Here is an 11,772-nt window from a genome sequence, read left to right on the forward strand (position 1 = left end):
AAATTTTCCTTGTATCATACTTACTTATGTATGTATGTCTTCCTACGAGGTTGTAAGTGTTCAGGAAAATTAGAATGATCCAGTTTAGCTTGTATCCTTCTCCTTGAGCACAATGCCTTGTACTTATTAAATAAAAATGCTTGAATTGCATGGAATTGAATCAAAATCTAAGAAAATCTGCTTTAGAATAGATCTGAGAATGCTGAGTAATGCACAACTCCTGCCTTCTTTGGGGGGACCTGAAACCTTAGGGGGACTTCAATTACTTCTGGATTTGGTATAGCTTCAGCAAAGGCAAGATTTCCCAGGGTTGCTATGGCCTACAGGAATATCAGCCTCCATTGGTCTTAGTGTCTGGCTTTAAATGGTAATGGAATCACACTGATTTTTTATGTTCGTATAGTAACATCATAAAGATACTGAAAATACTGGCAGTATGAAAGGAGAAAAGCAAATTCATTTCTTTTTTGAAAGATAAATCTCATTCATAAGGGATTAAACTTTAATTGTAGATAAGGTGAAATTTGGTAAGTTAAAATGAGAGTTACATCTACATTTGTTCTCATGGAAGAATTTCAAAATGCTTTGTTGGGTGAAAAAAACCTTCTAAAGTAGTATGTTTATTATGATTCTTTTTTTGGTAAAAACAAATTTAAAAAGATAACTTCTATATAAAGTATATGTATACACGCCTGGGGAAAGCATTTGGAAAATTATACAGGCATTAATTTCTCCTACAGTTAAAGTGTCCCTAACAAAAATTGGACATAGCACAATTAGCTGCTTATTGAACATAATTTAATGAATCACTGTTAGTAATAACCAGAACTGACTGGGAACTGGGAAATTATAAAAAGCTGCTGCTTCCCCTGGCTGTAATGGACTGTACTGCAGGCAGACCTGCATGGCAACAGTGATGAGGCATTAGACGGTGCTGAATACGTGGCGGAAAGTGTAAGGAAGTTTGTGTTTCCTTTTGTAGGTTTTGATCTACCTTTTTAAAATTAAAGCTAGCAATAACCAAATACATTTATGGTTATGAAAACAAATTTATTGTTAAAATTACTATTTTTAAAATTCTGTTCTACTGTAAGTTTTAACATTTCTGTTCCCATTAAAACATTTTTTTTAAAAAAAGTTAGTTTTAAATTGCAATTTGGCTTAATTTTAATAGGAGATACACTTTTAAAGGACAAAATCTAAAAGGCACATGCTAGTATTTCTAAATGAGAAATTTTTGTTCCATCCCTATTCCCCAGCCATCCTTCTCCAATTTCAACCAGTGTTACCTGTTTCTTTACATTCTTTTGATAAGTTGAGATTTCTTAGAAATGCACCTATTTTGCAACAGTAGAATAGGCTATATACTAAAATACTAACTGGAGTTATTTTCAAACAATAGGATAATAGGAAATATTTATCTCTTTATAGTTTTCTGGATTATATTTTTCCCCAGTAAGTAAAAGAATTAAAGATAATTTCTAAAACCATTTTGTTGGACTCTGTGTGACAGCATGCCTAAATATTACATTGCCATCACTTTTTAATTATTCCATTTCTCTGCTTCTGGTCTTTAGTCTTGGTTAACAGTATGGCAATGCAAAAAAAAATTTCCTTTTACCTACTTTCTCTTCCTTCCTCTTCCTCAGTCCATACCTCATGAAAAAAATAAAATTGCATCAAAGTCATATTCTGAAAAGAAATTTCTTATTAAAATTTTCACTGGGGTTTCTGAATATAATTCGACTCATTCTAATTAAATCAGATTAATTAATACCTGCTATGCTTGGTTCACTAAAGATGTTTTAAGTAACAGCAATAATAATAGCAAATTCTTAGGACACATTTATCTTGCTGGGTTGGGTAGGAAAAGATTATATTTATTTTTTAAATGATTAATGAAATAAAGAAAAGCTTGGAGATTGGAGGTGGGATAATGGTAATTGTCCATATTTACATTTTGAAAATACATATTTTTGAGCTACTTTCACTATGCCTGGAATTAACAATTTTGTTAGACCTTTTCCAGATGTGAGAATTTGATCAATAGCACCATTTATCCATAACTACAATGTATCTGCCTTGGAGTAGACCACCTCGGGCCCAGGAAAACATCAGCTCTGGCCTTGTGGCTATGCCACCTGCAAATACAACCCCAAATTTTCCTTACTGGGTGTTCTCTTCTGTATCCTCTCTCCCTTCCCTTGTTATTTATCTCATTTTTCCTTCTTTCAGGAGGCCAATGTAAACCTAGAGTGATAGAGTGGAATGAGCATGGATACAGGACTTTGGGAGTCAGGATTCGTATCTAGTTCTCTGCTAAACTAGGTGTCTTAGGCAAATCACCTCAGTATTCTGGTTTCCTTCTCTTCCTTCTTTCCACAGATATTTGCAGAGCTCCTACCCAGTGCTAAAGACTATTCTAGGTGCTAAGATGTAAAGATGAACGAGACATGACCGCTGCACTTAGAGACTGTGTACTTTGTCTCTCCAGCTGTCCCTGAGAAAGCTGCATCTCAAGACAGCAGCTTAAGTGAGTTTGTGGTTCTGCCCACCTGCTGTCTGGCCAGTGAGGAAGTGTGTCTAATGTGGGCACCTACTGGGCTCCTCAGTGGCAAAAGAGGAGCCTAGAGATGGAAGACATGGAGTATAGCAGGGACACAAGGCTCTGTTAGATGGTGTCAGGGAGCAAAAGGTGGCAGCAGTGACAGCAGCAATTTGGCTCTATGCCCTTGGACAATGCAGGCTGTGGCTAGGGCTGCTGTGGTCAGAAGGAAAAGCAACTGTGCTTTTCTGGGTAGAACATCAAGTGAAGACAGTTAGCCGAGGTAGCATGATTTGTTACGATCGACTGTCAGAAAGAGTCACAAGAATGCAGGCTTACCTTGAGCCTTGGGTTAGAAAGATAATGAGTTTGGAAGTCGAGGAGAGGCCAGTGAATTTGATGCAAATCATTCATGAAATTAAACCCCTTATTCTATGGGACTCTTCTTTCTCTTCCTGGGACTTGGCATTCTTTATGTCTTGACATTTATTGGATGAATGTATGAATGGAAAATCTTCACAGAACTTAAATGTACATTGAGAACACATCACATCCTTGGTGGAAAACTGGCAGACTGGTAATCAAGAGCTGAACATTTTATTTCATGAAATAATATCACATAAAATGCTATAATTGAGTGAATGGTCTCGTCAACAATTTTACTCATAGAGAGGGCTCACTGCAAGGCCAGATGGAGTAAAGTGGAGAATGGGAGAAGGCTAGTCCTGTCTCCATGCATCTCAGGGATTCTCTGAGCAAATGACTTCTCCTATAAGCATGAAAACCTAGGAGGGAGATTTTTATTGCCAGCTGACGAAGGGTGCCGGGTGGGGACAGAAAGAGGACAAGGCTTGGAGGCAATGATTAGAGAGTGAAATTTCATTTTCACATTTTGCTGCTTATTTTTGGCCAAGCCAAACACTTTCTGAGACTCAGCTTCCTTTTCTGTAAAATGCCACCTCCCATCCCCTTTTCTGAATTTCTTCCTATTAGAGGAGGGGTCCCTAGGACCCTGGGCAGTGGACTCTTACTGGTCTGTGGCCTGTTAGGAACCGGGCCGCACAGCAGGAGGTGAGCAGCAAGCGAGTGAGCATTACCGCCTGAGCTCTGCCTCCCATCAGATCAGCAGTGGCATTAGATTCCCACAGGAGCGTGAATCCTATTGTGAACTGCTCATGCAAGGGATCTAGGTTGTGTGCTCCTTATGAGAATGTAACTAGTACCTGATGATCAGAGGTGGAAATGTTTCATTGCAAAACCGTAACCCCATCCTCACCCCCAACCTGTCTGTGGAAAAATTCTCTTCTAGGAAACTGGTCCCTAGTGCCAAAAAGATTGGGGACCGTTGCTAATTAGAAAATTTACTTGCATTAGAAACTTTCTTGGACTGATACATTCTTCTTTGAAAACACAAATACGCCCTGCTAGTCCCAGTTTTTTAGTCAAGAGAAACAAAGCATTTTCCCATTCAAACTGGAATCATCTGATGCTGCAGGTTACTGGAGACAGGCAGAGGAGCTTCTAAGTTGGGCTGCACTGGATTGACAGGTATTGAGAGTAAAGATTCAGTAAGAAACTGATGGGCATGTCTGATCATACAGGTTGTCCGTGCAGATGACAACAAAGGGAAACTGTTAAGGGCTTGCCTGGGCACTATCAGAAGAAATCCAAGTGATTATATGGGGAGAGAGAGCAGGTCACCTGATGGTGCTAGGAATCCAGACCTAACAGAGAACAAAGTCAGGGCGAAAGAAAAACTGAGGAAAGAAAGACCCCTGGTCAAAAGAAGGCCAGACAGACAAATGTTAACATCCTGGCTCGGCTGTTCCTGTGCGATCCTCATTTTTTATGTCTGTAAAATAGTGATTATATGCAACTAAAAGCATTGTTGGGAGGATTAAAATGAGAAGATATGTGTTGATTCTTAGCATGAAGTTATAATAACACTCAATAAATTATAGACACTATTTTATATTATTAGGACTCTTGTATGAAGGACAGGTAAGTTCATGGTTGAAAGTGAAGATGAGAGAGGAATGAAAGAGGAGCTGGGCTGGGGTCTGAGGTGATGGCTGGGTTTTCTGCCAGGAGGTATGTCACATCAACAGACAATGCAGATTTTTAATAGGCCATCGTAGGGGCTGTGGCATCTGAACTGGCCACAAATGATCCCACTGGCTGGGATCCGGTGGAAAGTGTAGTACTGCAGGTAAGTCCCAGGAGTCTGGTTTATAGGGCTCTACTGTATCCTCAGGACAAAAAGGAAAGGGAGAGAGGCAAGATATGCCAGGTCCTGATGACAAGGTCCAGATGTGACTAATTTGCCCAGAAACATGGGGGCAGAAAATTGAGTAAGTAAAAAAAAGATTGAGTGAGTGATAAATGGTTTCTTAGAAATGCAGCTCTTTGCCCCCTAACTGTTTAACCCCTGCCATTAGACACCAGAGAGTTTCAGATTCTTAGAATGTGTGATATACATTCTTTTGTTTTCCCCAAATAGAAATAACTAATAGAAAATGATAAGGCCAGGAGCAGTGGTTCATGCCTGCAATCCTAGCACCTTGGGAAGCCAGGATGGGGGTATTGCTTGAAGCCAGGAGTTTGAGACCAGCCTGGGCAACAAAGCAAGACCCCAATCTCAGCAAAAAATAAAAAATTAGCTGGATGTAGTGGGCATGTGCCTGTAGTTCCAGCTACTCTGGTGGCTGAGGTGGGAGGATTGCCTGAGCTCAGGAGTTTGAGGCTGCAGTGAGCCATGATTGTGCCTCTGCACTCCAGCCTTGGTGACACAGTAAGACTCCATCTCTAGAAAAATTAAGTAATTAATTAATCAAATTAAATTTTAAAAGGATAAAACTAATACATACTCTTGAAAAATGAATAAATACATGAACAATATAGGAAAGTATAAAGTAAAAAATCAGATTTTCATTCATTTTATTACCGTGAAGTAAACCTTTTTATAAATTACTTAGCCATTTCCACTAATGTGAATTGCTTACTTTACTCTTACATTACTTATTTTTATTATTATTATGTTCATATCAGATGGTAATGTGCTCATGTCTTAACAAGGCTTGAGGGAAGCACATCTCAAACCAGAGCATGAACCCCCAATCAGCACGCATATGAACTATGAAAGGATCAACTCTTATGTTACTCATTTTTATATTACTCATTTTTAATGATAGGTTGCATGCCTTCTTTATTATAGATTTGTAAAAGGGTGGTAAGGATATTAAATCTTTGTCATATATTTTATTCTTCTGATTTATTTATTCTTATTTATCCGTGTTTTCACCTTGTGGTATTATTTCTCACATAGAATTTTTAAGTTTTTACTTTTCTTTTCAACCAATATTTCCATTTGTTAAATGCCCTACAAGATCAGACAGGAGATCCCAAAGATTCAAAATCATGGTGATGGAGATGGAAATATAAAGATGACCAGAAACACAAGAATCTAAATAGAGTTGGCAGTTGAGTGGCACAGACAGCAGGGGCTGAAGTCACCGAAGTCCTAAGAGTGTGCACTGTAGGGTTAAGACTTGCTGGGTTTGAATTCTGGCTCTGTCAATCAGTAGCAGTTTGAACTCTGGAAACTTTAATCTTCCTGTTCCTTAGTTTCCCCACCTGTAAAATGTAGAATTTTTGTGTGGAATGTAAGATTATTATGTAAACTGTCAACAAATGCTAACTGTTTTTATTAACTGACAGTTTTTTTGTTTGTTTGTTTTTGTTTTTTTGAGACAGAGTTTTGCTCTTGTTGCCCAGGCTGGAGTACAATGGCACGACCTTGGCTCACCGCAACCTCTGCCTCCTGGGTTCAAGTGATTCTCCTGCCTCAGCCTCCCAAGAAGCTGGGATTACAGGCATGCACCACCATGCCTAGCTAATTTTGTATTTTTAGTAGAGACGGGGTTTCTCCATGTTGGTCTGGCTGGTCTCGAACTCCCGACCTCACGTGATTCACCCACCTCAGCCTCCCAAAGTACTGGGATTACAGGCGCGAGCCACCGTGCCTGGCCTATCTGACAGTTTTTAGGGCCTGGTAAAGAAATGGGACTAGAACTGGTCCCAGGATGCATATGAATGAGACTAGATGAGATAGGAGAGAAAATTCAAACCCAGGGACCCTGGGGGTACAAGTGGGGTCATGATCCAGGTGGCTGAATGCCCTGATCAGTGTCACAGAGGTCACCTGGAGGAGTGGCTCTGAGAGGTGGTTAAGAAGTATGTATCAGGGTGACTGAAAGCAACATTAGGGGAAAAAGAAAAACAAAGACAAGACAAGAAAGAACTCACCAGAATTTCTTGTAGAGAGGACAACTTTAAGTAAAAAGAAGAAACTGGAACGAAAGTATCTAGCCACTGTGTGAAAGGAAATGAAACTCAAGTAGCAGAAAAAAAAAAAAGACTGCCAACAGTTGGTACTGAAGATAAAATGTGCCCCAGCTTCACCACAATGGCCAAAATGCCAAAGACTGATAGTAACAAGTATTGACAAGGATGGGAAACAAAAGGAGCTAGCTGCTGGTAGGAATGCAAGCTGGAACAAACCTTTTGGAAAATGTTTGGCACTCTCTATTCAAGCTGAACATATGAAGACTCAGCAAGTCTACTACTGAATTTTTACAGAACAAAAATTCATATATTGGCTCACAGAAAGACATTTATGCTAATAGCAACAGTAGTCATAAAAGCCCCCAGCTGGAAACTACCCAAATGCCCATCCACTAGAATGAACAGACACTGTGCTATGTCCTCTCTATGGAAGACTGCACAGCAATAAGAATGATCACAGCATGGATAAATCATACCAAACTGAGCAAAAGTGATGGGCAAAAAGGAGCCTAGTGTGTGATTTAATATGATTCCACTTATATATAGTTCAAAAACAGGCAGAACTAATTTCAGTGTTAGAAGTGAAGATATGGTTACTCTTTGGGGAGGCTGTGAGGAAGTGGCTGTGGAGGCTGGTTTTGGAGGCACCGGGAGTGTTCAGTTTCTTAATTTGGGTGACGACTACATGCTTATGTTTGATTTATACAAAATCCATCACAGTGTATACTTACTACTTGTGCCTTTTTCTTTATGTATTTGTCAATTAAAAGTTTAGAATATTTGCCTATATTAGAAACTAACAAAAGTCATTGAAAATCACTTTGTTCACTTACTGAAGGTGTAGTTGGTTTATTGTCAGCTTCATGTTGATACAGACAATAATTTTTGAACCTCGGTTTCTATATTTATTAAGTATGGATAATAAGACATTTATGCTAATAGCAACAGTAGTCATAAAAGCCCCTAGCTGGAAACTACCCAAATTCCCATCCACTAGAATGAACAGACACTGTGTTATGTCCTCTCTATGGAAGACTGCACAGCAATCTTACCGTAGACAATTTAGGTGGAAGAGCTTTGAACATGGTGAAATCCCATACAATTTGCTAGGGAGATAATGTTTTGTTCCCATTCCCGATGTTTCCTTTCTATTAGCACAACAACCTTCAGCTCTCCCAAACTGCTGACCATTCTATCCCAGGAGAGTGAAACTGACAAGTTTGGTAAGTATAGAACATCCCTCTTCAATCTTTCCCTCTTGGAATCCAGAGTGTCTAGCATATGGGTTATTGAACTATAGAGAGGCTGAGTGCATTCTCCGAATTTAGACGGGTAGTAAATCACAGAGCTAGAATTTGAACTCAGGTTTCTCTTGGATTACACAGACCATGTTTTTAACCATTCCACTGTATTGCCTGCCTCATAAGTAATCTATTATATACAAAATAAGAGCTGAGTTGTTTGGTACAGGTAAGAATACAATAGGAACTCAGGGAAGGGAGTCTATATAGGAATTAAATATGACGACACAGGCTATGTGCAGCTGGAATCCCAATGCTTTGGGAGGTTGAGGCTGAAGGATTGCCCAGCAGTTTGAGACAAGCCTGGCTAACATCAGGAGACTCTATCTCTACACAAAATTTAAAAATTAGCTGGGCATGATGGTGCATACCTTTAGTCCCAGCTACCCAGGAGGCTGAGGTAAGAGGATTGCTTGAGCATGGTAGGTTGAGGCTGCAATGAGCCATGTTCATGCCACTGCACTCTAGCCTGGGTGACAGAGTGAGACTGTCTCTCAAATTTTTTTCTTTTTCTTTCTTTCTTTCTTTCTTTCTTTCTTTCTTTCTTTCTTTCTTTCTTTCTTTTTTTTTTTTTTTTGAGACAGGGTCTCATTCTGTTGCCTAGGTTGGAATGCAGGGGCATGATCTTGGCTCCCTGCAGCCTCCACCTGCTGGGCTCAAGCAATCCTCCCGCCTCAGCCTCCTGAGTAGCTGGGACCACAAGCACATGCCACCACACCTGAATAATTTTTGTATTTTTTGTAGTGATGGGATTTTGCCATGTTGTCCAGGCTGTTCTGAAACTCCTGGGCTCAAGCCATCCACTTGCCTCAGCCTCCTAAAGTGCTAGTGCTGGGATTGCAGACATGAGCCACCATGCCTGGTAATTTTTTTTTAATTTAAAAATTAAATTAAATTTAAAAGATGCCTGGCATGTTGGCTCACGCCTGTAATCCCAGCACTTTGGGAGGCCGAGGTGGGTGGATCACGAGGTCAGGAGATCGAGACCATCCTGGCTAACATGGTGAAACCCTGTCTCTACTAAAATACAAAAAATTAGCCAGGCATGGTGGTGGGCGCATGTAGTCCCAGCTACTCGGGAGGGTGAGGCAGGAGAATGGCATGAACCTGGGAGGTGGAACTTGCAGTGAGCCAAGGTAGCGCCACTGCACTCCAGCCTGGGTGACAGCGAGACTCTGTCTCAAAAAAAAAAAAAAATTAACAGATGATGACACCAGATTTTTCTATTCCCATACTATATGTGTCAATTCTTGCTAAGTTCTCTCAGTGTAATCCCCAGGAGCCAGTATAGTTAAAATTAGCATTTACCTACTTCTAAGCCAGAATAGAAGAGGTGTCTGTTCGTGACAAAAATACAGTTAACAGGGTTTAATTCCAGTGCCCCATGCCAGGGCACTCACAGCCTGTTTCTCCATGGGTTTAGCTGCAGTGTGTCATTTACTGCTGTTGGTGTTTGCCTTTAAATTCTAGACTGCTTTGTAAGCCATTCTAAGGTATTAGAAGGGACAGGAAGCATATTTTCCAGCACCTGAAGTGTGAGAATAGGTAAAGGGTATGTTAACAGCATTTCATAAAAGATTATTTTTGAGGTATAATGTATATTCAATAAAAGCCTTGATTTGAGATGTTCAGTTAAATGGGTTTTGACAACTTTATACACTCATGCAACCACCATTCAAAACAAGATATGGAACATTTTCATCATCCCAGAATCATACTGTATAATTTTGTTTGTGTGCATCTGGCTTTCTTTCACTCAGCATACTGTTTCGGTAATTCATTCATGCCATTGCGCTTACCAGTAGTATTTAAATTTTTTTATTTTTTAATTTTTGTGGGTACATATTTATGGGGTACATGAAATAGTTTGGTACAGGAATGCAATGTGTAATAATCACATTATGGAAAATTGGGTATCCATCCCCTCAAGCATTTATCCTTTGTGTTATAAACAATCCAATTATACTTATAGCTATTTGTAAATGTATAATTAAATGAGTACTGACTATAGTTCGCTCATTGTGCTATCAAGTACTAGATCTTATTCATTCTTTCTAACTATTCTTTTTTTGTACCTATTAACTATCCCCACCTCCTGCTCACCCCCTCTGCCATTACCCTTCCCAGTCTTTGGTAACCATCCTATTTTCTATCTCCATGAGTTCAATTGTTTTGATTTTTAGAACCCACAAATAAGTGAGAATATGCAATGTTTGTCTTTCTGTGCCTGGCTTATTTCACTTAACAAAATGACCTCCAGTTATAATCATGTTTTTGCAAATGACAGGATCTCATCCTTTTCTATGGCTGAATTGTATTCCATTCTGTGTAGGTACCACATTTTCTGTATCTATTCATCACTGGATGGACACTTAGGTTGCTTCCAAATCTTGGCTATTGTGAACAGTCTGCAACAAACATGGGAGTGTAAATATCTCTTCGATATTCTGATTTCCTTTCTTTTGGGAATATACGTAGCAGTAGGGTTGCTGGATCACATTATAGCTCTATTTTTAGTTTTTTGAGGACCCTCCAACTGTTCTCCATAGTGGTTGCACTAATTTACATTCCTAGCAGCATTGTACAAAGGTTCCTTTTCCTCCACATCCTCACCAGCACTTGTTATTGCCTGTCTTTTGGATAAAAGCCATTTTAACTGGAGTGAGATGATATCTCAGTGTAGTTTTGATTTGCATTTCTCTGATGATCAATGATGTTGAGCACTTTTTCATATGCCTGTTTACCATTTGTATATCTTCTTTTGAGAAATGTCTATTCAAATCTTTTGCCCATTTTAAAAATCAGATAATTAGAGCCAAGTACTATTGAATTGTGTAGATATACGACAGTTTGTTTATCCATTTTCCTGTTGATAGATATTTAGGTTGCATCCAGTTTTTGCTTGTTATAAATAAAGCTGCCATGAACATTCTTGTGATAGTCTTTGTGTGAACATATATTTTCACTGCTCTTGGGTAAATACCCAGGAGTGGAACTGTTGAATCATAGGGTAGATATATGTTTATCACTGTGAGAAACTGCTAAACAATTCTCCAAAGGGTTGAACCATTTTAATTCCTACCATCAATGTTGCTCTGCGTTCCTGAAGGAAAATTTTTTACAAAGCCAAACTGTGATGACATCTTAGTAAAGAGTATTTATCATGGTGTCTAGGGTGGGAAAAATTTCTGTGGGAATCATTTGGAGGGAGGAAAAAACAGCAAGAAGGAGCCGGGGGAGTGGATTGGCATTCACCAAAAAGCATTCACCAGGAAGCCAGCCTGGGGACACCACGTGGGCAGTGGGCTCCATAGCTACCAATCAAGGCTGTGTTCTCTGCTGATGGCATTCATTCCACATGCCAGGCCCTCTGTCTGTGATCCAAGAAATCTGGGCAACTTATTGTTTTTGTTCAAGTTGTACTTCATTGAAATTCTTTTTGGAGTGTCCCTTTCGGTCACAAGTTCCCTTTCTTGTGTGAGAGCCAAGATAGTGAAGCTTAGCACAGCAAGGCTTTTTGAATTTGTGCTGCTGACTTCACCACAAGTTGTGGTATCAGAGCTGGCTAACCTGACCTAGCTC

The 11,772-nt window shown here is 39.6% G+C and overlaps 1 non-coding gene across 1 annotated transcript; it reads right to left on the reverse strand.

Annotated features, from left to right (window-relative positions):
• Nucleotides 1–5,587: 5,587 nt before the first annotated feature.
• Nucleotides 5,588–5,690, reverse strand: LOC112439750 (small nucleolar RNA U13). The gene has a single exon (XR_003027986.1). It is a non-coding gene; the product is annotated as a small nucleolar RNA U13 (small nucleolar RNA).
• Nucleotides 5,691–11,772: the final 6,082 nt, after the last annotated feature.

The sequence above is a fragment of the Pan paniscus genome, chromosome 3, assembly GCF_029289425.2.
Source record: "Pan paniscus chromosome 3, NHGRI_mPanPan1-v2.0_pri, whole genome shotgun sequence".
Classification (NCBI taxonomy): domain Eukaryota; kingdom Metazoa; phylum Chordata; class Mammalia; order Primates; family Hominidae; genus Pan; species Pan paniscus.